At 38.9% G+C, this 24,928-nt stretch overlaps 1 protein-coding gene across 1 annotated transcript in view; it reads left to right on the forward strand.

Annotated features, from left to right (window-relative positions):
- LOC122748371 (zinc finger protein 850-like) overlaps nucleotides 1-24,928 on the forward strand; it is a gene marked incomplete at its 3' end in the record, with an annotated part of 465,756 nt that overhangs the window by 83,748 nt on the left and 357,080 nt on the right. The gene's annotated exons all lie outside the window — the stretch shown is intronic.

The following is a 24,928-nucleotide window of genomic DNA, read 5'->3' on the forward strand; positions in this document are numbered from 1 at the left end:
CATCACTCCTGAGTAGTTGAAATGCCCCATAGGTCTTTATTTTTTTTTCAAGTTGTCTCAAGTTTTATTTAACATGAGGGTAGAATGAAGAAACTCTCTGGGGAAACAGGAAGTAGGTTATTATATATCAATCTTTTTTTTTTTTTTCCAAAAACACTGACACACATTACCTGGCTCAGACTCAGGGCCTGCTGCCCAGCTTCCAATCTCCATTTTGCCTATCTTCATAAGGGCAGTGGTGGTGCCCATATCCAACACATGCTGCTGCCTGGTGGTATGTTGTGCATTTGGATCCCAGGGTCATGTCAGCAGCATAGCCACCAAAGTTCAAAGGGGTAATCTGGTTTTTCTCTAAGTTGAGCACTGACACAGGAAGTTATCCCAAATAATGGTACCTACTGTAGCCATGGAGAATGTAAATTTCCCAGCCTTAACATTCCCTCAGCAACCAATTTAGTTGGGAAAAAACACAAGTTAGTAGGCAGATGCTACCAAGCCAACAGCGGCATAAGTCTTGGAGTGGTATTCAGTGCCATTGGCATGTACCAGTATTTCTTGACCTCAGCACAGATGCCATGATCACCCCTTGTCCTGTCCAAGTGCAGCTACTCCAAGTCTTGGGAGGAGACACACATTTGCCTGCGCAGACGTCCGTGTCTGGTGTGGGGAAGGGAGGAGGCAGGGAGTTGTACCATAAGTCTTAGCCCATAAATAGCTTTCAGGGTATCATAAAAGTACTTTGGGTTTTTCCTATGAGCATAAACTATCATCTGCCTTCTTACTGAGCCAAGAATCCTGCATCTCTCTAAAACTTCACTTGTACTTCACTTTCGATTGAGCTAAATGGGCCTTCTTATGGATGGACAAACTATCCTGTTCTTAAAACTTCAGGAGTTGCCATTTTTTTTTAGCAGCTTCTGAATTTCCTCATCATTTTCATCAAAGCAGTCTTGAAATTTGTGAGTGTTTTGACCAAATGAGCAAATGCAGTGCTGTATAGCAATACTCTGATAGCTACCACTCTTTTCTGCTCCACTGTTGCCAAGTGTGTTGGCCTTCAACTTTCTCTCTAAGTTAGCAACAATCTCTTCCCACTCAGAGATTACCTTCTGGTAATCATCTTTCCTTGGGGCTGCCACTTCTATTCAATGCAATATTTACCTTGGGGAGGATAAGTCTGTGATCTATCAAGCAGTCTGGCCACACATTGCCTTCATTACTCTCATGTCATATTCTCTTCTCTTTACAATCACACCATCTCATAAATGCAATGTTTGCTTTGAGGGTGCATCCACAACATTTTATTGCATTTACGGTTAAAGAGAAGGGCAATGTTGCTGATGAGAAGGTCATGAGATGCACAAGTCTTCACTAGTCAAGTGGCCATTGCTGTTGCTGTTTCCATTCCTCCCAAAGACTCCCTGCTATGTCTGGTAGCCTTAGCCTCTCTAACATTTTCCCAGAATTAAAAGCTTGTCATCTTGTGGCACATGATGAGAAGGATTCCCAGGTCTTCATAGTTGTTTGTCATGGTGGGAGCATAGGCACTGATGATGTTGTATGGCATTTTCCTGCAAGAGTCAATCCCATTGTCATGAGGCTGTCATTCACTCTTTAGATAGGCATACAGCCTTGCTGGACTGGATATGTTTTGATTTGCAAAACATATGCCAGATTCACTCTGCTCCCCTTTACTGAGGCTACTCCAGAAAAAAATGAGTATCCAGCTCCAACTTCAGTGAGCCTGCCTTCATTGGCCAGCTTTGTTTCACCCAGGGCTGCTATTTGGATGTGATACTTCCTGAGTTCTCTTGCAACATGAAGTGTGTCTTTCAGGTCCACTGGATTTTGTGTTGTCTGTAAATGTGTGCACATTCTACATACTGATGGCGAAGGAATCAGCTTTGAAGTAATTTGGTGCATTTTAAAAAAATCTTTTATTTTTTTGGAGGCAGTTGGGGTTAAGTGACTTGCCCAGGGTCACAGAGCTATTAATTGTCAAGTGTCTGAGGTCAGATTTGAACTCAGGTCTCCTGACTCCAGGACCGGTGCTCTATCCACTGTGCCACCTAGCTGCCCCTTGGGTGCATTTTTTGGGTGTTGACCACATGGTGGCATCCCTGCCTACTGTGTTAATCCTGCCAGGGTCAGTTAAGCAGTCAATTATTAGGGCATCTTTTCTAGTTTCTTCCTCACACAGCAGATGAGTGGTACCATCCTTAAAGTTTGCACTCATACCCAGGGTGCTGCTGAATCCTACTTCTACTTCCAGTGTGAAGAAGACCCTATGGCCTGGGCTGACTGTGTACAGGATGTCCATTATCACCCCCGTTATTCAAGATTGTGCTAATAATGCTAGCTATAGCAATAAAAGAAATCAGAATTAGGATAGGAAATGAGGGAAACAAAACTATCACTCTTTACAGATATATGATGATAATCTTAGTGAGTATCCTGGAGAATCTACTAAAAAAACTCATTGAATAACATTAGCAACATGCAGCTAGATGGTGCAGTGGATAAAGCACCAGCCCTGGTTTCAGGAGAACCTGAGTTCAAACCTAGTCTCAGACACTTGACATTAGCTGTGTGACCCTGGGAAAGTCACTTTACCCATATTTCCCCACAAAAAGAAGGAAAGAAAGAAAGAAAAAAGAAAGAGAAAAATAAATAAAAAACACAAAAAAGGAATAACATTAGCAAATTTCCAAGATATAAAATAAGCCCACAAATATTCTCAGCATTTCTATATATTAGTAGCAAAGTCCCTCAGGAAAAATAGAAAAAGTTGATTTAAAATAAATGTAAATAATATTTGGGAGTCTGACTGCCAAGACAAACCCTGAAACTATATGAACAAATTTACAAAACATTTTTCATATAGATAAGTCAGATTTAAATAGGTGGAAAAATAATTCCTCTACTTTTGTGTTGTAAGAAACGATGAGCAGGAGGAGTTCAGAGAAACCTGGAGGGTCTTGCATGGGCTGATGATGAGTGAGATGAACAGAACCAGGAGAACATTGTGCACAGTTGATCAACTGTGATAGACTAGATTCTTCTCACCAATCCAACAGTACAAGAAAGTTCCAAAGGACTCATGATGGAAAAAGCTCTCCAAATCCAGGATAAAAAAAAGAACTGTGGAATATGGACGTTGATTGACCATACAATTTCTTTTGTTTTGGTGCTGTTGTTTTCTTTTTTGAGGTTTTTCCTTCTTGCTCTGATTCTTCTTGTATAACATGACTAATGCAGAAATATGTTTAATGTTATTATATATATACATATGTGTATATAAAACCTATATCAGATTACCTGCTGTCCAGGGGAGGGAAGAGGTAGGGGAGGGGGGAAAAATAATTGAAATTGGAAATCTTATCTAAACAAAGGTTGAAAAACTTAAATAATTTTTTTTAAATGCAAAAAAAAATAAGAAAAAGAATTCCTCTGTGCAGCCCAATGCACTATAATAAAAATGTCCATTCTCTATAATGTTGTTTAGTTGTTCAATATCATACTGATCAACCTGCCAAAAATATTTTATAAAACTATTTTTTTAATTCACTTTTTATAAAGGTCAAGAATATCAAGGTAATGAAAAAACTATATGTGTGTGTGTGTATATTATATATATATATATATATATATATGTATATGTTAATATACTGTATATGAAGCTATGGTATTACAAATAAAAACAAAAAAACCACCAGAATTATTAAATATTGAAATCCCTTCATGACTTTGGCCCACCCTGTAGACCAAAGAATATGTAGTTTAATAAATTTGAAGGTATAGATTCAAACTGCTTTCAGATTCAAACTGAACCATTTCACAGCTTCAACAACAGTACATTAATGTAAGCAAAATTGTCCATTTCACTTCCTGTGAGCTTATCTATACCTTCAACTATCAACAGACCTGACAGGCAATTTCTTCCATGCTCCTTAACTTGTTTATGATGTTATTTGTTATGTCTAAATCCTATACCTACTTGGAGTCTGTCTTAGTATACATTGTAAAATATTGCCCTATATACCTATTTGTGCTAGAATGCTTAGCAGTTTCCATAACCATGGTTATCAATTTGTGACCAAAACATGTGCCAGTTTATGGCAATAGAAGCAGATTCTTGAAATATGATGATGATAAAGTTCTCTTGTTTTTCTTCAACCAGTTTATTTTCTCTTTTCATAATACCAATGCTTTATAAAATTATTAGTTAAAGGCAAAAGCAGGTAAAGAAAAACCAAAATAGAAAATCCACAAAAATGAAGCATTAACATACTTACAGACATAAAATTTCTTACCCAATGGTGAAGATCAGAAGGTTGAGGGGTTCAGAAATCCCTTTGTGGTTGCCAAACTGTGATGTTTAAAATCTATATTGTGTGATCGCCTTAAATTAGAAGCTTCAGCACCAGTCTTTGGGCGTTAAACATTTATTAAAGCATACAGGTATTAACATGGAGTTCAGAAAGTTAAGAAAAGGTCTATCTAGCCTAGAGTTTCAGCCTGATTGGGTTCTTCCTCAAGTCCTCCTCCAGGAGTCTGTTTTAATTAGGAACTCCCCAACAAGCTGATTGTGGAAGCTTTTTATAGGTCTGGAACAGAGGCAGTCCTTACACACTGCTTCAAGCTGATTGGTTGGCATCATCCAAATCCATTGGTTTTGAAGGTGTTCTCAAGGTGAGTTCGCAGTCTAGCTCTGAGAACAATACCTTCTTAAGAGCTAGCCAGGTGTGATTACAATCCAGTTAACTTGAAGTAGGCTAATCAGCAGTCAATCACTCTCACTGATTCAATCAGTCTAGATTAATCTCCAGGTGGTCTTTGAGTATCTGCAAAATCCCATTTATTTCATCACAGGAAAGTTTTCTAGGTCCTGATACCTACAAATGAAACATGGAAAACATGCTCCAAACCACTGATAATAAGAAAGTCAAACGAAAAAATTTTTTACAGAAGGCAGCTAGGTAGTGCAGTGGATAAAGCATCATCCCTGGATTCAGGAGGACCTAGTTCAAATCTGGCCTTAGACACTAGTCACTACTGTGTGTCCCTGGACAAGTCACTTAACCCTCATTGCCATGCAAAAAAAAAAAAAGAAAAGAAAAAGAAAATAACCACCATTTCTTGCCTCCAAATTTGGTGAAAATTACATACAAAGGGGCAGCTAGGTGGTACAGTGGATAGAGTACTGGCCTTGGATTCAAGAGGACCTGAGTTCAAATCTTGTCCTCAAACACTTTTACACTTACTAGCTGGTGACCCTAGGCAAGTCACTTAACCCCCATTGCCTCACACACACACACACAAAAAACCTCATCAGAAATGACATACAAGAAGCCATCAACATCTGCTTTTTTTAATTGAAATTCACGAATGTGAGATAAAGGTGTACTATTTATATATACCATGAAATAGAAAAAAAAGATAATGTATACATGAAATGAGTTCTAATATGCCATAGCTTTAATTTTTTAAGTAATAAAACATTCAACATGGCACTTGCAAAGCTGTTCTCATTCTCTTTGGATGTCTTGGGTGTATTGTGGTTGTTATTCACTTGTGTGTGTGCCTCTTTGTGACATTGGGGTTTTATGGAGTGTTTTTGCACTTCCTTCTACAGCTCACTTTACAGATGAGGAACTAAAAAAACACTATCAAGTGACTTGCCCAGGGTCACACAGCTACTAAGTGTCTAAGGCTGGATTTGAGCTCATGAAAATGAGTCTTCCTGAATTCAGGCTTGGCATGCTAAACACTGGCACCTGGTGGCCCTGATACTAGAATCCATTAATTCCCTTCTCTATTATTGGAATCGTTATGAAAATACTCAATATTTTTATTTTAATCATTCCTTGAGTCATTACTCTCTCAGTAATTCAGTTGCTAACACAGTACAGTTTGGCCACATATCTTTTCATCATTTTGATATTCAGAATACAGAAGACATTACTTTAGAATCAGAGAAGACTTGAGTTCAGAACTGACTCCGATGCGTCCTGGCTCTCTAAGGCTAGGCCAGGAACAACCTCTCCAGGCCTCACTTTACTCCTCGCTGAAATGAGGAGTTGGAACTCAGTGGTTCAGTGGTCCCTTCTAGCTCCAAAATTGTGTCCTCGTCAAAGGTCATTCATGTGTCCTTTCCCACAGCCTCTTCCTATATTCCAGGAAGGAGTAATCTATACTTGTCCCTGACTCCTTAGAAATAGGGGCAGCTAGGTGGCGCAGTGGATAGAGCACCAGCCCTGGATCAGGAGGACCTGAGTTCAATCTGGCCTCAGACACTTAACACTTATCTAGCTGTGTGACCCTGGGCAAGTCACTTAACCCCCTATTGCCCTGCAAAAACAAAAACAAAAACAAAACAAACAAACAAAAATAAAGATACCGGGCATAGCCAGATGTCGGAGAGTAGCCAGCAAATTGCTTTGAGCTCTCCTTCTGTTCCCTCAAAAAAGAATATTAAATCAAGCCTCCAGATGAATTCTGAAACTACAGAATCTGTAAAGAGACAGAGAGACACAGTCTTCCAACGAGAGATAATTTAGAAGACTTCAGGAAAGTTTGGTCTCACTGGGGCAAAAGGGAGGTGCAGCAAACTGCCGCTGCGCAACTCGGAGGGGGTCGGGGTAAGTCAGCAGGAAGCTGTGGGCCACAGACAAGCAGCTGAGGCCCCTGTATCCTGGCTCAACAAGCTGGTGGCGCAGCAGGACAGTGGCAAAACCCACTTGCACCATCCAAGTGGGCAGGTTGCCAGCCGGACGGCCACCCATAGGACAGGTGTGACCAGGCCTACCTATCCTAGGGTGCAGCCAGCAAGCCTGGGGTGGTAAGAAATCCACAAGTTATAGAGGTCTCAGTGTAGAAAGCAGTGACACAGTTCCCTATACCCCAGAACAAAAAGCTTGAAACAGGGACCCTGGTGCCCCCAGAGCACCCTCAAACTTAAAAAAAAAAATTAAGCTGGAATATGAGTAAGAAACAAAAAAGAGCTCTCCAGGGAAGAGGCAAACACAAACTTAGATGAGTACAACACTCCCAAATTGCCTACATATGAAGGCCTCAAGAGGGAAGATGAATTAGTCTCAAGAACAAAAAGCCTTCTTGGAAGAGATCAAAAAGGATGTAAAAAAATAAATTGATTTTCCAAGGGCTTCTCCAACATTTATTCTTTTCCTTTTTTGTCATATTAGCCAATCTGATAGGTGTCAGGTGGTTACCTCAGAGTTGTTTTAGTTGCATCTCTCTAATCAATAGTGATTTAGAGCATTTTTTCATATGGGAACAGATGGCTTTGATTTCTTCATCAGAAAACCTGCCTGTTCATATCCTTTGACCATTTCTCAATTGGGCAATGACTTGGATTCTTAACAATTTGATTTAGTTCCCTATATATTTTGAGAAATGAGGCCTTTTATCAGAAGCAACTGGCCATAAAAATTGTTTCCCAGCTTTCTGCATCCCTTCTAATTTTGGATGCATTTCTTCTGTTTGTACAAAAACTTTTAATTTAATGTAATCAAATCATCCATTTTGCATTTCATAATATTCCCTATCTCTTTTTTGGTCATAAACTGTTCTCCTTTCCAAAGATCTGAAGGTAGACTTTTCCTTCCTTCCTAAATTACCTATGGTATCACCTCTTTATGTCTAAATCACGTACCCATTTTGACCTTATTTCAAGTAATAAGGTGTAAGATGTTGGTCTATGCTTAATTTCTGCCATACTATCTTCCAGTTTTGCCAGCAGTTTTTTTTTTTTTTTGGCTAGACATTTGGAGTTAAGTTGTCTTGCCTGGGGTCACACAGCTAGTAAGTGTTAAGTGTCTGAGGACATATTGAACTCAGGTCCTCCTGACTCCAGGCCAGTGCTCTATCTACTGCACCACCTAGCTGCCCCTACCAGTTTTTGTCAAATACTGAATTCCTATCCCAGAACCTGGAGTCTTTGTGTTTATCAAACACTACAGTTACTAATGTCATTTACTACTGTGTCTTCTGTGCCTAGCCTATTCCATTGATCCTTCACTCTATTTCTTAGCCAGCACCAGATAGTTTTGATGACTTCCGCTTTATAGTAAAGCTCCAGGTTTGGTACAGCTAACCCACCTTCCTGTGCAATTTTTTTTCATTATTTTCCTTGATATTCTTGACTTTTTGTTTTTCCAGATGAATTTTGTTATTATTATTTTTTTTGTTATTATTTTTTCAAGCTCTATAAAATAATTTTTAGGTAGTCTGATTGGTATGGCACTGAATAAGTACATTAATTTAGGTAAAATTGTCATTTTACTATATTAGCTCTGCCTATTCCATGAGCAATTGATATCTTTCCAATTATTTAGATATGATTTGATTTGTGTGAAATAATGTTGGTAATTATGTTCATATAGTTCTTGGGTTTGTCTTAGCAAGTAGACTCCCAAGTATTTTATATTATCTACCATTACTTTAAATGGAATTTCTCTTTCTATCTCTTGCTGCTGGACTTTGTTGGTCATGTATAGAATGCTGATGATTTATATGGATTTATTTTATATCTTGCTACTTTTCTGAAGTTGTTAATTGTTTTCAAGTAATTTTTGAGTTGATTCTCTAGGATCTCTAAGTATACCATCATATCATCTGCAAAGAGTGATAGTTTTGTTTCCTCCTTGCCTATTCTAATTCCTTTAATTCCTTTTTCTTCTCTGATTGCTAACACTAACATTTCTAGTACAATATTGAATAATAGAGGTCATAATGGACATCCCCTGTTTCAACCCTGATCTTTTTGGGAAGTCCTTTAACTTATCTCCATTACATATAATCCTTGCAGATGGGTTTTAGGTAGATACTGCGTTACTATTTTAAGGAAAGCTTCACCTATTCCTAAGCTCTCTAGTGTTTTTAAGGAATGGGGTGCTGTCTTTTGTCAAACATTTTCTCTACATCTATTGAGATAATCATATGCCTTTGGTTAGTTTTCTTATTGATGTGGCTGATTATGTTGATAATTTTCCTCATGTTGAACCAGCCCTGCATTCCTGGTATAAATCCTACCTGGTCATAGTGTATTATCCTGGTGATCACTTGCTGTAATCTCCTTTTTTAATATCTTATTTAAGATTTTAGCATCAATATTCACTAGGAAAGAGATCATGAAAAAGGGAAAAGGACCCATATGTACAAAAATATTATAGTTGCTCTTTTTGTGGTGGCAAGGAATTGGAAATTGAGGGGTTGCCCATCAGTTGGGGAATGGCTGAACAAGTTGTGGTATATTAATGTAATGGAATTATATTGTGCTGTAAAAAATGATGAGCAAGAGTTCAGAGAAACCTGGAAGGACTTGCATGAACTGATGATGAGTGAGATGAGCAGAACCAGAAAAAACATTACACACAGTATGATCAACATTATGTGTTGATCAACTGTGATTGACTAGATTCTTCTCACCAATGCAATGGTACAGGAGAGTTCCAGGGGACTCATGGTGGAATGGGATCTCCAAATCCAGGGGAAAAATAACAAAAACAAAATAACTGTGGAGTATAGATGCTGATTGAACCATACCATTTCTTTTGTTTTTGGTGCTGTTGTTTTTTCTATTTTGAGTTTTTCCTCATTGCTCTGATTCTTTCTCTTATAACATGACTAATGCAGAAATGTTTAATGTTATTGATATATATATACCTATATCAGATTACCTGCTGTCTAGGGTAGGGGGGAGGGAGGGGACGGAGGGAGAAAAATCTGAAATTGTAAAGCTTGTATAAACAAATGCTGAGAACAACCTTTTCGTGTAACTGGAAAAAATAAAATACTTTCTCAGAAAAAAATAAATTGAGAGAAATGGGGAGAGAAATGAAACCAACACAAGAAAATTATGAAAAAAGAATCGGTGAGCTTGACAAGGAAGCACAAAGATCGATTGAAGAAAACAATTCCTTAAAAATTAATTCTGGCCAAATGGAAAAAAAAGGTGCATGATCTCACCTGAAGAAAACAATGCCTTTAAAAATTCATTTGGCCAAATGGAAAACAATGCCATAAAAATTAAATTGGACAGTTGGAAGATAATGAATCCATGAGACACCAGGAATCAGTCAAGCAGAATCAAAAGAACTGAAAAAAATAGAAGAAAATGTGAAATACCCTCATTGGAAAGACAACTGACTTGGAAACAGATCCAGGAGAGACAATTTGAGAATCATTGGACTGCCTGAAAGCCATGATCAGAAAAAGAGTCTAGACACCATATTCCAGGAAATTATTAAGGAGAATTGCCCTGTGGTAAAAATTATTTGTGAGTAAAAGATATATTGGAAGTTTAGCTGAGTCATTTGAGTGATTGTGCATGCTACTGAAGTGGATTTTGAAGGACCTCCTTTTTTGGGGAGGAGAATGCTAGGAACTTCTGGTACGCTGACTTAAAAGTGAGGGCAGGAATGGAAATTCGGGTTCTCTGGCTGTTAAACTTAGCCGTGGTGAAAGGATTTCAGAAACACGTGGTTGGTGTTCAGCTTTGGGTGTGCTGGTTCTCGGCCTGGTGGGCAGTTTGGGATTCAGTGAGTTTTATAAAGGAAAATAGACTAAGTTTAGATCTAAGGTCATTCATCTGTATTTCTACTTCCCTATTTCCCTAATTGGTATCACCTTTTGTTGTCTAATTAATTCCCAAGCAATAAAACTAATCCCTCACAGATTAAAGCTCAGAGGCTTCTTTTTTTTAGTGGTCTGGGATATATATATATATATATAAAAGGGAAAAGTTAAAAGGGGAGTTTAATGTATATCCAATTTTGAATCTCACACCTGATATTATAGAATCAGAGGATAAAATTGTCATTGAAAGAATCTACTGATCACCTCCTGAAATAGACCCCAAAAGGAAAACTCCAAGGATATTGTAGCCAAATTCCAGAATTATCAGGTGAAGGAGAAAATACTCCCAAGCAGCCAGAAAGAAGCAATTTAAATATCATGGAGCCACAGTCAGGATTGCTCAGGACCAGGTTAGCTTCATCATTAAAGGATCACAAGGCATGGAATATGATATTCTGGAAGGTAAATGGAGCTTGGATTGCAGCCAAGAATCTATTACCCAGCAAAACAGATCATTCTCTTTCAGGGGAAAAGATGGACATTCAATGAAATTGGGGACTTTCAAGGTTTCCTGATGAAAAGACCAGATCTGAATAGAAAATTCGATCTAACATACAAGACTCAAGAGAAGTTTATAAAGGTAAACAGGAGGAAAATTTTACTCAATAAGGTTAAACTGTTTCATCCCTACATGGGAAGATAATACTTATAATTCTTGAGAACTGTATATGTATTTGGGCAGACAGAAGGATTATACACAGAGGGTATAAATATAAACTGTCTTTGATGTGATGATATCAAGAAAATTAAGGGTTTAAAAAGGAAGTTTATGGGGAGAGGAGGAAAGGGGAGGTGGAATGGGGTGAATTATATCATATGAAGAGGTGAAAATAACCTATTACAATATAGGGGAAGAAGGGAGAGGTGAACATTGTTTCAATGCTACTCTCACTAGATTTGATTCAAAGAGGGAATAACATACATTCATTTGGATAAAGAAACTTAGCTTATTCTTTAGGGAAGTAAAAGGGTAAGGGGAAAGGGGGAACTGATAGAAGGGAGGGCAAAAGCAAGGAGAAAAGGGTAAAGAAAAGGGAGTGCAGTGATAAAAGGGAGGGCACATTGGGGGAGGTAGGTGTAAGAAGCAAGAATTTGGTGAGGAGGAATATGGTGAAAGAAGGGGGGGGGAAGTACAAAGGGGGTAAATAGAATGGAGGGGAATAGACAGCTAGTAATTATAACTGTGAATGTGAATTGGATGAACTCTGCCATAAAACAGAAGCGAATTGCAGAGTGGATTAAAAACCAGAATCCAGGGTTGGCTAGGTGGCGCAGTGGATAGAGCACCGGCCCTGGATTCAGGAGGATCTGAGTTCAAATCTGGCCTCAGACACTTGACACTTACTAGCTGTGTGACCCTGAGCAAGTCACTTAACCCCCATTGCCCTGCCAAAAAATCCAACCCCCCCCCCAAAAAAAAACAACAAAACCCCAAAAACCCAAGAATCCTACAATATGCTGTTTACAAGAAACACATTTGAAGCAGAGAGATACTCACAGAGTAAAGGTAAAAGGCTGGAAAAGAATATATTATGCTTCAGCTAAAGTAAAAAAAGCAGGGGTAGCAATCCTTATCTCAGACAAAGCAAAGGCAAAAATCAATCTGATTAAAAGAGATAAGGAAGGAAACTACATCTTGCTAAAAGGTACTGTAGATAGTGAAGTAATATCAATATTAAACATGTATGCACCAAGTGGTATAGCATCCAAATTCTTGGAGGAGAAGTTAAATAAGTTACAATAGGAAATAGACAGTAATACTACACTAGTGGGGGATCGGAATCTTCCCCTCTCAGAATTAGATAAATCTAGCCACAAAATAAATAAGAAAGAAGTTAAAGAGTTGAATAGAATGTTAGAAAAGTTAGACATGATAGATGTCTGGAGAAAATTGAATGGGGATAGAAAGGAATATACCTTTTTCTTAAGAGCACATGGGTACAGGGGCAGCTAGGAGGCACAGTGGATAGAGCACTAGCCCTGGAGTCAGGAGTACCTGAGTTCAAATCCGGCCTCAGCTACTTAACACTTACTAGCTGTGTGACCCTGGGCAAGTCACTTAACCCCAATTGCCTCACTAAAAAATAAAAAAAGAGTACATGGTACGATTTCAAAAATTGAGCATGTGTTAGGGCACAAAACCATCATAGTCAAATGTTGAAAGGCAGAAATAGTAAATGCATCCTTGTCAGATCATGATGCAACAAAAATTACATGTAATAAAGAGCCAAGGTAGACTGAAAATCAATTGGAAATGAAATAATTTCATTCTAAAGAATGAGTGGATCAAACAACAAATCATAGAAACAATCAATAACTTTATCCAAGAGAATGACAATAATTAGACAACATACTAAAATCTATTGGATGCAGCCAAAGCAGTGCTTAGTGCTTACATGTATAAAAAAGAGAAAGAGGATATAAGTGAATTGGGTATGCAACTTAAAAAGCTAGAAAAAGAACAAATTAGAAATCCCCAATTAAATACTAAATTAGAAATCCTGAAAATTAAAGGAGAAATTAATAAAATTTAAATCAAGAAAACTATCGAATTAATCAATAAAATGAAGCTGGTTTTATGAAAAAACCAATAAAATAGGTAAACCACTGGTTAATTTGATTTAAAAAAAAGAAAATAGAAAACCAAATTACCAGTATCAAAAATGAAAGGGGTGATTCTACCACCAATGAAGTGGAAGTTAAAGCAATAATTAGGAACTATTTAGCCCAACTGTATGCCAATAAATTTAACAATCTAAAAGAAATGAATAAATATTTACAAAAATACAACTTCTCAGGTTAACTGAAGAGGAAATAAAATCCTTAAATAAGCCCATATTAGAAAAAGAAACTGAATAAGCCATTAATGGCTTGTGTGAAAGCATGATTGTATGTACTGCTCTTTTGAACAGTACATTATTATCTGACCAACATTTTTATTATGTGTGTCTTTGTTTTTTAAGTGTGGCTTCCAGTTTTATGTTGTTTCTCACTCTGAGATGAGAATTCTTGTAGGTGATATAGAGGATACTTTCCCATTGTAGAGACCCTCCTATCCCCTAATTACTAAATTCCTTATTGACTATTTCCTTCCTCCTGATCATCTTTCCCATTTGTATTGTCCCTTTTCCCATAGTACATACTCTTCAATTCTTCTGAGTTTCAATTGCTCTCAGCTCTGATTTCCCTTTTCCTTAACTAGGAAGAGTGATCTCTCTAAGCAGCAAATCTCAGTATAAGTTCTCAATATTTCTTTACATGAGATCCCTTATCAGATATCAAATTGTATACTTTTTGATCCAGTAATAACACTGGCTATGTTTCTATCATTAAAAGGCCATAAAATAAGGGAAAGAATATACATGTACAAAAGTTTTTTAGTAGCTTTTTTTTGGTGGCAAAGAATTGGAAATTGAGGAGATGTTTATCAGCTGGGGAATGGCTATGCAAGTTGTGGTATATGAATGTAAAGGAATACTGCTGTGCTCTGAGAAATAGTGAGTATGGGGATTTCAGGAAGACCTGGAAAGATTTCCATGAACTTGATGTGGGCTGAAATTTGGGTTCAAATTGATTGTCCCAAAAGAATTAGAAGACTCAGTGATTCCGTTTCCCAAGTTTTATTGCAATACTGTGGGTGACCACAGGGAGAGAACCAGAAGAGTAGAAAGGTATCTCTCGAATAAGGAAAGGAAAGACAGTTATATTTATAGTATAGATAAATTGATTATGAGTCTCATTATAATAATCTCCACCTTGGGGAGGTACAAGGGAGGGCCTATCCTAATTTGGAGTTCCTGGGGTCTTAAGCCAACCCTCGAGGCAGGCACCCTTCTCAGTGGAGGTGTGTTTTTGGGGTCTACATGTCATAGGGTGAATCTGGGGACAAATCTGGCCTTTTCTGCACATGTCTCTTTCTGATTCCCATGGCTAGTTTCAAAATATCTCCATTTTCATGAGAATTTCTATAGCCCTCGCCTATGTCTTATTGTTTGTTATTTGACCTGACAGTTTATGGTCCCATGATGGGTACTGATTTCCGTGGGTAAGAGAACCTAGCACCCTGACCTGTAAGTTATCCATTAACTGGGGTCTGAATCCCTTTTGGAGCTAATATCTGAATTAGAGCTTGGGTCTTAGGTTTTTCTCTTAACCCTTTTTTCACCTCCTACATCAAACTGATGCAGAATATACATGTGAAGTGAAATGAGCTGAACCAGGAGAACATGGTACACAGTAACTGCAACATTGTGTGATGATCAACCTCTGGTTGCTGTAACTCTTCTCAGCAATAAATACAATGGTCTAAGATAAGTTCAAAAGACTCATGATGGAAAATGCCCCCCACATCCAGAAAAAGAATGGATGGAGCCTGAAAGCAGATTAAAGCATAGTGTTTTCACTTTCTTTATTTTTTGTTTGTTTTCTTTTGGTCTAATTCTTTTTCTTTCAAAACATGACTAATATGAAAATAAGTTTTACTTGATTGCATACATATAACCTAAATCAAATTGCTTACTGTCTCAGGGAGATTGGATTGAAGAGAGGGCGGGAGAAAATAGAGAACTCAGGGCAGCTGGGCAGCACCGTGAATAAAGCACTGGCCCTGGATTGGTTTCTTGTCATACTTTGTTGTTGGGTTTTTTCCCCCCTTTTTCTTTAACTTAAAGTTATGTTGTTTTTCTGTCTTCCTCCCATCCCCACATGCTAAGCTTTTCCCTACTACATTCATATTTTTGCTTATTCATCCCTTGTTATTGTTTATTCTTCTCTAAGTATTTAATTCTTCCTCCTTTTCTACTCTTCATTCAATTGTCAATTAGATCTCCTTCCTTGTTTTCCCCTTCTAATTATGTTGTGGGTTTTAAAAAATTTGCTTTTATGTGATTTTTTCTTGAAAAGATTTTGTTGATCTTTTCTTTCTGACTATTCAACCCTTTTCTTTTGGATTCATGACACACTGAGTTAGTCCTTTGGTAGTCTCTGTATTTCTTATGGAATTAATAGTTTTGAGGTAAATACTTTGGCTTCCCTCTTCTAAAGAGACTCTGCTACTGCCTTAGAGATCATTTTCCTTGGCCCCCAATTTTCTGTTGTGCCTCACTCTGAGATGGGAATTCTTGTAGGTGATATAGAGATACTTTCCCATTGTAGGGATCCTCCTATGCTCTAATTATTTAATTCCTTACTGACTATTTCCTTCCTCATGATCATCTTTCCCATTTATATTTTTCCTCTTCCATACTTTTCAACTCTTCTGAGTCTCAATTGCTCCCAGCTCTGATTTGCCTTTTCCTTAGCTGGAATGAGCGATGTGTCTAAGCAGCAAATCCCAGTATAACTTCTCAGTCTTTCTTTCTTTTTTTTTTTGGGTGGGGCAATGAGGGTTAAGTGACTTGCCCAGAGTCACACAGCTAGTAAGTGTCAAGTGCCTGAGGCTGGATTTGAACTCAGGTCCTCCTGAATCCAGGGCCAGTGTTTTACCCACTGCACTACCTAGCTGCCCCATAATCTTTCTTTACATGTATAACGATTGGAATGATGCCACCTGCTGGAGACTTACTGTAGAAAAGCTCTGCCATGAGGTGAAAGTCTTTGAGGGCAAGACCATGCGTCTCTTCTTTGGTGTCAGGAAGTGACGTTTGCTTGTGGGGGGAAGAAGGGGGAGCATGGCGCTCTGACTGTCTCTCTTTCCTGGGGACTCTGGTGGAGAGCAGAGCTAGAAGTGCGCTCTCTCTTTAATAGATAGATGAATGTAGGCCTTTCTCTCTCTCTTTACCAAATTCTTATTCTCCTTAATAAATGCTTAAAGCCTAACACTTGCTAAAGCTTATAATTTATTGGTGACCACTCATTAGGTATTTTAGACAGACTAGCTAGAATTCTAGCCTTAACACATGAGATCCCTTATCAGATATCAAATTGTATACTTTTTGATCCAGGAAAAACAATGCTATGTCTCTATCCTAAAAAGGTCATAAAATAAGGGAAAGAATATGCATATACAAAAGTTTTTTAGTAGCTCTTTTTGTTGTGACAAAGAATTGGAAATTGAGGAGATGTTCATCAGCTGGGCAATGGTTAAGCAAGTTGTGGTATATCAATGTAAGGGAATAATACTGTGCTCTAAGAAATAGTGAGTATGGGAATTTCAGAAACACCTAGTAAGATTTACATGAACTGGTGCAGTGTGAAGTGCACTGAACCAAAAGAACAATGTACACAATAACAACAATATTGTGTGATGATCAACTTCTGGTTGCCGTAAGTCTTCTCAGCAATAAATACAATGGTCCAAGGCAAGTTCAAAAGACTCATGATGGAAAAATGCCCTCCACATCCAGGAAAAGAATGGATGGAGTCTGAATGTAGATTAAAGCATAGTGTTTTCACTTTATTTTTTGTTTGTTTTCATCTGTTTTCCCCCCAGCAACATGACTAAAATGGAAATAAGTTTTACTTGATTGCACACATATAACCTATATGAAATTTCTTACTGTCTCAGGGAATGGGATGGAAGAGAAAGGAGGGAGAAAATTTAGAACTCAAAATCTTGTAAAAGTGAATGTTAAAAAATTGTCTTTACATTTAAAGGAAAAAATCAAAATATATCTTATTCCAGAGGTGCATTAATCAGTGATACTTCTTTTAAGCACTGAAACACGATTTCCCCCCTTTCTTTCTCCCATTTTCGATCCTTTTCTTTTTCTCTTTACCCATTTGAAAGATTCATATATGAATTAGTATAAGATTATCCAGGCATAGGCCTAGTTGAAATGACCTCCAGTTCACCCTTATGTGACTGGAATTTCATGACCTCCAAATTATCTTTAGTGTGACTCGACTCTCATCCACAGTGTATGTTTATGTCTGGAGTAGCCTGAAGCAATGGAATCCTGTGCTCGTAAGACTGATAATGGCAAAAATTTATAGATACAGTTCAGGATCCTAATAAAAGTCCTAATAGATTCTATGATAGATCGTGTAAGAGTGCCAAACAATATGCTTATTATTTGAAATTATTGCATATTGTATATTATATTCTGAGTCAAATCAAATTCACATTTTTTTTTGCTGTCATCATTATCCTCAGTTGTTAAATCCATATGAGTCTTGGATTAAGGGAATTTACCATTTGAGACATTGATTGCCTTTATTATGAGTTATCAGATCAGAGCAGCCATTCATGAGAGGAATACATACAAGAGCAGGCACTGAACTATCACAGAAGGGAAGACACATATGAAGGCCAGGTACTACACTGCCTTGGGAAAGGCCTAGCAGGAGTCTCTTGGTTTAATTTTCCCCCCAGAAAGCACCGGATGGCCAGGCTGTGCCATCTTATTCTATGCCTGACTATACCTAAACTGTTAAACTGTTGTCCTAGTTAGCTTTCCCCAAACTGGAGACAGGTGGCCACACACATGTAGTTTTACTTGTCACATCCCTCTTCTATGATTTCTTTGGGATACAGACCTAGTAGTGGTAATACTGGGTTCAAATGGTATGAGCAGTCTCATAGCCCTTTGGGTATATAAAACACAAAGTTTTAAAATGGACTTAAAAATAGCTTTTCCATGTCATTGGGGGGAAATAAAATTCTAAATAAATGGCAAAAAAAAAAAAAAGAATTCCCTTATTTGGAACAAGTTCTGAATGACAACTGAATGCATTTTCTAATTCATAACAGTGATAAGATTTCTACAGAATATAAATATTGCTTGATTTTACTACATTTATTAGATTCCTAAGATTTCTCCAGTGTGAATTCTCTGATGTGCAACAAGATTGGAGCTCACTTTGAAAGCCTTTCCTCACTGATAATATTTCTAAGGTTTCTCTCTAGTGTGGATTCTCACATGTTTAGTAACACTGGAACTTTCTGTTGTAAAAAATTGCTTGTTATTTGAGGTTTTTGTGACCCATCTTTGGTTGGAATTTAGAAGGGACCTTGGCGTGCGCACTGGCCTGGGGCTTCTGCGGATGGCATCATGCTCCACCCACTGGTTGTAGCCATAGCCATGGTGCTGGCACCTCACGCCATCACCACTTGCCAATGCCTACATGGGCCTGGCAAAATTATAATGATTGGGGGGCAGGTAGGTGGCACAGTAGATAGAGCACCAGTCCTGGATTCAGGAGTAACTGAGTTCAAATCCAGCCTCAGACACTTGACACTTACTAGCTGTGTAACCCTGGGCAAGTCACTTAACCCCCATTGCCCCGCAAAAAAAAAAAAAAAATTATAATGATTGGAAGCCCAGTGAGGGCAGTCATGTGACTGTCAGAGCGGCCAGCCAATTGGCTGGGAGCTGTGTGTGGTCAGCCTGGGGACTGCTGGAAAGAAGGGAGGTTTTTCGCCATTCTAACTGAAGCTGGAAGGTGACAGGATGCTGCTGTGTGTTCCTCAGCTGATTCCTGGGCAATGGTGTTGTTCAGGTTCTATTCCTTTCTCCCTTTTCCCATTTTATTTCCTTTCCCCATTTTATTTCCTTTCCCTCAATATTACTAATCCTGTTTGTATTTTTTTTTTAAGTTAGTTCTTGTTAAATAAATCCTGCTCTGTTTTGAGGGAGGCTGTCAGTCTCTTTCCTTGCCCCAATATTGTGACGAGCCGCCTACCTAACACTCCCCAATTAAAAATTGATCTCTACACTGTGAAAGTCTTTCCACAATGATAACATTAATAAGGTTTCTCTCCAGTGTGGATTATCTTATGCTAAGCAAGACTGGAACTCTCCCTGAAAGTCTTTCCACGCTGATAAAATTCATAAGGTTTCTCTCCAGGGTGGATTCTCTGATGTGCAGCAAGATGGGAGTTTACTTTGAAAGCCTTTCCACACTGATTACATTCATAAGGTTTCTCCCCAGTGTGGATTCTCTGATGTACCGCAAGACTGGAGCTATGAAAGCCTTTCCATACTGATAACATTCATAAGGTTTCTCTCTGGTGTGGATTCTTTGATGTCCAACAAGACTGGATCTCACTGTGAAAGCCTTCCCACACTCATTACATTCATAAGGTTTCTCTCCAGTGTGGATTCTCTGATGAACAGCAAGACTGGAGCTCTCTGTGAAAGCCTTTCCACACTGACACATTCATAAAGTTTTTCTCCAGTGTGGATTCTTTGATGTTCAACAAGACTGGAGCTCTGTGTGAAAGCCTTTCCACACTAATAACATTCATAAGGTTTCTCTCCAGTGTGGATTCTCTGGCGTACAACAACATGTTGTACATCCTCAGCCTTAGCTCAGGAGCTCACATGGGAGATGACCAAACCAAAAAAGACACTGAGCAATATGGAATTATATGTGTGTATATATGTGTATGTGTGTGTGTGTGTGTGTGTGTGTGTGTGTTTATGTATATGTGTATGTATGTGTGTGGATGTGTATATGTATATTGTGAAAATATTTTATACTAACTGGGCCTAATCTGTGGACTTTTGACTGGCTTGCTATTCCTAAGCCAGTCTGTAAGGGCCTGTTCCTTCCCCCACTGCCTCTCAGACTGATAAGAAAAAAGGGATTAAAATGCCTCTTTTAATGAAAGCAAATATGGGGTTTATTTAGGTGAATAAACTTAGAGTTAAATGTTGAAACAAGGATAACAAAAGCAAAATACGACCTGTCAGCTTTTCTGCCAACGACGTCTCTACTTTATCTTTTAACTGTCTCTCCTGCCGCTGCCACTTGTGCTTCCTGTTCACCATGCCTGGAACTTTCTTAGCATCCTCCTGGGTCTCTGTACCAACTGACCTTCTTCTAGCATCCATACCCCAAATGGCAAATCTCTCACATTAAAGGAAAGCAATGCCACAAACATTTGATAGAGGATCTTCAAATACAAGGAATCACTGTCAAGATCGCCAAAGACCCAGGAACTTCTACACTAAATGAGTGTAGACTTTTTGAATAATATATTCAAAAATGTTTAACTCAAAATTCAGAATAACTTGTATTATAAAGCTGAATGAATGCCTATAAGTGAAAAATAATGGAGAACTTTAATGAAGTGGAGAGAGCATTAATTGGGTGACTTGCCAAAATATTGGGGTCCCAGAAATAATGAGGGACCTCTAGGTTCAAAGCTCCCTCCCCTCTGAACTTTCCTTTTAGATATTTCTCCCAGGCCAATAAGAAAGGAGCCTTATAGCTTCTTTTCCATAAAAGGATCAGATTTTATTACTTGGGAATTAATTAAACAACAAAGGTGAAATTAATTAAAATCAAAGATAAGGAAATAGGGAAAAAGAAATACAGATAAACTCTCCTAACTCTAACCTAAGTCTATACAATCCCCAGATCGTTTCTAATTAAGCTAATTCAAAGGAATGCAGGGTTTTTGTGTTCACTCACCACACCTGGGACATCTGCTAGTTTCTCAGGCCACTGGGAAAACTGAGGAGAGAGAACCAGAGTGAGAGCATTCCGTGAGCAGCTCAGCCTCCCCTCAGGGAGAGTTCAATCTTCCTCTCCCAAAAGGGGAGGTCCTTCAAAAAACTGCTTATGGAGAGGTTTCTCCTTCTGACCTCAGTAGCATACGTAACTTCAGGGTGGGCCAGGTGTGGCCCCTCCCAAATGAGTCAACTAAATTCCAGTAATTTTTACCACAGGGAAACAGATTTGAGTAATCAGAAGGGACTACATGATGGTGGAGGGCTAAAATTCTATGCTTCCTACACTGTACAAAAAAGACTCACCATGACTTATTCCTGGCTTTGCTTCTCAGAATTTGGTTTAAACACATTCGCCTGGTTCATTGTGGAAGAGGGTTTGGGGGAGCTGAGGCAAAGTTGCTAGCTCTCATTCTGCCATATTTAGTTTGTCCTCACTGACATTCAAATAGAGAGGAAAGAAGGAAGTGCCCCTTCAGAAGCTTAATGTCTTCATGAGATACACATATAGTTAAACAAGAAGTCACAGGATTTGGATGTAGATTGCTTTAAAGGTTTCAAGCATTAGAAGACAAGGGAGGGTAGAAGGAAAATATTCGTATAGATGTGAGGATCGGGAGTACCAATTCCTCATATTTGGGGGGCGTGAGAAAAGAGCATAGAAAAGAGTAGTAATAAGTGCGGGGTGGGAATCCTAGGAACCTCACCTTCATAGAAAATGTACAAAGAAGGGGACAGCTAGGTAGCACAGTGGATAAAGCACTGGTCCTGGATTCAGGAGGACCTGAGTTCAAATCCAGACTTAGGCACTTGACACTTACTAGCTCTCTGACCCTGGGCAAGTCACTTAACCCTTATTGCCCCTCCCTCCAAAAATATACAAAGTAGGATAGAAAAGGGGTGATCATGGAAATTCCTTGATGAATTTGATGGTCTTTGCCTGTGCCAACAAGAGTTTTTGAGAGCATATAACATCTAAGGAGACTTGAAAGGTCATGAGGGAGGTTACAAAGGGCATTGAATGACAGAGGATTTTATTTTTAATCCTAGAGCTTATAGGGAACAAATGGAATTTATTGACCAGGGGACTGAACTTTAGAAACATCAGTTGGGTGACTGGTGGACAATAGGCTGGGGTGGGAGAGACTGGTGGCAGGCAGACCCACCAGCAGGGGACTGCAGTTGTCCAGGTGTGAGGAGAGCCTCAGGGCAGGAGCTGTGTGATTGGAGAGAAGGGGACATATACAAATGATGTAATGAAGGTGGAAAACACGGAATTCAGAGCCAGACTGGACACATGGGGTGAGTTTGAGGGATGAGTGGAGGATGGTAGTGAAGTGATGAGCTTCAGTGGCTTCCTCCCTTTCCGGTCTTCTTATACTTCATTTCTGTCCACTCTCTATAAACCAGCTAAAATGGTCGATTGTTTTTATCTTTGCACACAATTGTCTCCTAACTCCACCTCTCTGTGGGAGCCATCCCCCATCCCTACAATGTTATCTTTCCTCCAGTCTGCATTTTGCTTTGCCTGGTTTCCTTGAAAACTTAGTTCCAGTCCCACATAGTGCAGAAGACCCTTCCTGGTGACCACAACAGCTAGTGATTCTGCTCTATGTATCTTGGATGCATCTCATCATGGTAGACTGATGCACTGGGCTTACACAACTCTAGGCACCGGTGGAAAACCTGAATAGGCATTATGGCTTCTCAGTGATGGGAACCTGCAAAAGATGTACTAGAGAAGAGATGAAATGAGGTTGGGAGAGAGGAGAGGAGCTGGGAGAGGAGAAGGGAGACAATTCCTTTGGGAAAAGTGCCCAAACCCTCATTCTTAGGGCAGTTGGAATGAGTACATATAGACAGACAGCACAAATATGAGTTGAATATGAAGGGATGATATGTAAAAAATAAAATGAAGGTGTGAGAAAGGAATGCAATGGGAGAAAGAGAAAAGAAGAGGTGGAATGGGGTAAAGTATTTCACATAAAAGAAGCAAGATAAAGTTTTGGAAGGGAAGATGGGTATGGTGAGGCAGAGTGAGTGAGCTTTACTCTCATCAGAATTGGCTCAGGGATGAAATAAAATTCACATTCAACCGGGTATAGAAATCTATCTTACCCTGCAGGAAAGTAATAGGGAAAGGGGATAAGAAAAAATGAAGTGGGTGATAGAAGAGAGGGCAGGTTGGGGGAGGGATATTGAGAAGCAAAACCCTTTTGAGGAAGGACAAGGTGAGAGAGAGAATAGAATGAATGGGGGTGGGGAGGAATAGGATGAAGGGAGATACAGTTAGTAATAGTTATTATGGGGGAAAAAATTCTTGTAAATTTTCTGATTAAGGCCTCATTCCTCATACTTACAGAAAACTGAGTCAAATTTATAAAAATAAGATCCATCACCCAACTGATAAGTGATCAAAAGATATGGACAGTGTTCAGATGAAGTAATCAAAACAATCTATAGCCATATGATGATAAAAAGCTCTAATTCACTATTGATTGGGGAGATGCAAAGCAAAACAATTCTGGGGTACTGCCTCATACCTATTAGATTGGCTAATAGGTCAGAAGAGGCAGATGACCAATATTGTAGGGGATGTGGGGAAAATGAGACATTTAATGGACTGTTGGTGGAGTTATAAACTGATTCAACCATTCTGTAGAGCAATTTAGAGCTATGCCCAAAGGGCTATAAAACCATGCATACTCTTTGACCTAGCAATACCACTACTAGGCCTGTATCCAAAAAGAGATTTAAAAAAAAAAAAAAGGAAAGGGATGTCTAAGTTCAAAAATATTTGCAGCAGTTTTTTTCTGGTAACTAAACAATTGGGAATTGAGGAGATGCCCATCAAATGAGGAAGGGCTGAAAAAATTGTGGCATGTGATTATGATGGAATATTATTGTGCTAACAGAAATGGTGAGCAGGATGCTCTCAAAAAAACCTGAAAAGACTAACATGAACAGATACAAAGTGAAATATGTACAAAGTAACAGCAATATTGTAAGATGTTCAGCTGTGAATGACTTAGCCATTCTCAGCAATACAACGATCCAAGACAACTCTAAAGGACTTATGATGAAAAATGCTATCTGTCCCCAGAGAAGAAACTGATGGTGTCTGAATACAGAGCAAAGCACATTTTTTTAACTTTATTTTTTCTGAGATTTTTTTGGTCTCTTTTATTTCACAACCTAACTAATAAGGAAATGTTTAGCATGACTACACAAATATAACCTATATAACCTATGGCTTGCCTTTTCAAAGCAGGGTGTGGGGGAAGAAGAGAGAGCATTTTTTAAATGGATGTTAAAATTATTTTAATATATAATTAGGGAAAATAAAATACTAAATAAGGAAAAATTTCTAAAAAAGAAGGCCAGGTCAGCTGAGCTCTACTGGGGAGAAGAAATGATAAGCAAGTAATTAAGAAGTGGTCCAACACTGATCCTGGAACCTGTTGGGAACACTTAAGCTTAAGGATGAAACAGGTTCCTCCTGGAGAACAGGATGTGCTAGCTCACCAATGGTTGTCTTGGTCTCTCTGTGGCCACTTCTGTATGTGAAAGGAAGGAAAGCTTCCACCATGCTCCCAGCCCCAGGACCAGGAACACCCTTTATCATGCCCTCTCCCTACCCAAGGATCACACCCCTTACTTGCTCACAAAACTTACACAGGCCCCCAATGGGGGCCTCGGGCTGATGGAGCAGGCAGGTACTCCAAGGAAGACAAAGGCAAAAGAGGCATCTGTAAGTAGAGATGTAAAAAATAGGACAACCCACCCCCCTTCTCTGCTATGAAATGACCCCTTTCCTTCTGCCGCCGTCCCCCGTGAGCCCCACAGTCCCAGCGCGGACTTACATCCGGACT

This window comes from Dromiciops gliroides, chromosome 3, assembly GCF_019393635.1.
Source record: "Dromiciops gliroides isolate mDroGli1 chromosome 3, mDroGli1.pri, whole genome shotgun sequence".
In the NCBI taxonomy this organism is placed as follows: domain Eukaryota; kingdom Metazoa; phylum Chordata; class Mammalia; order Microbiotheria; family Microbiotheriidae; genus Dromiciops; species Dromiciops gliroides.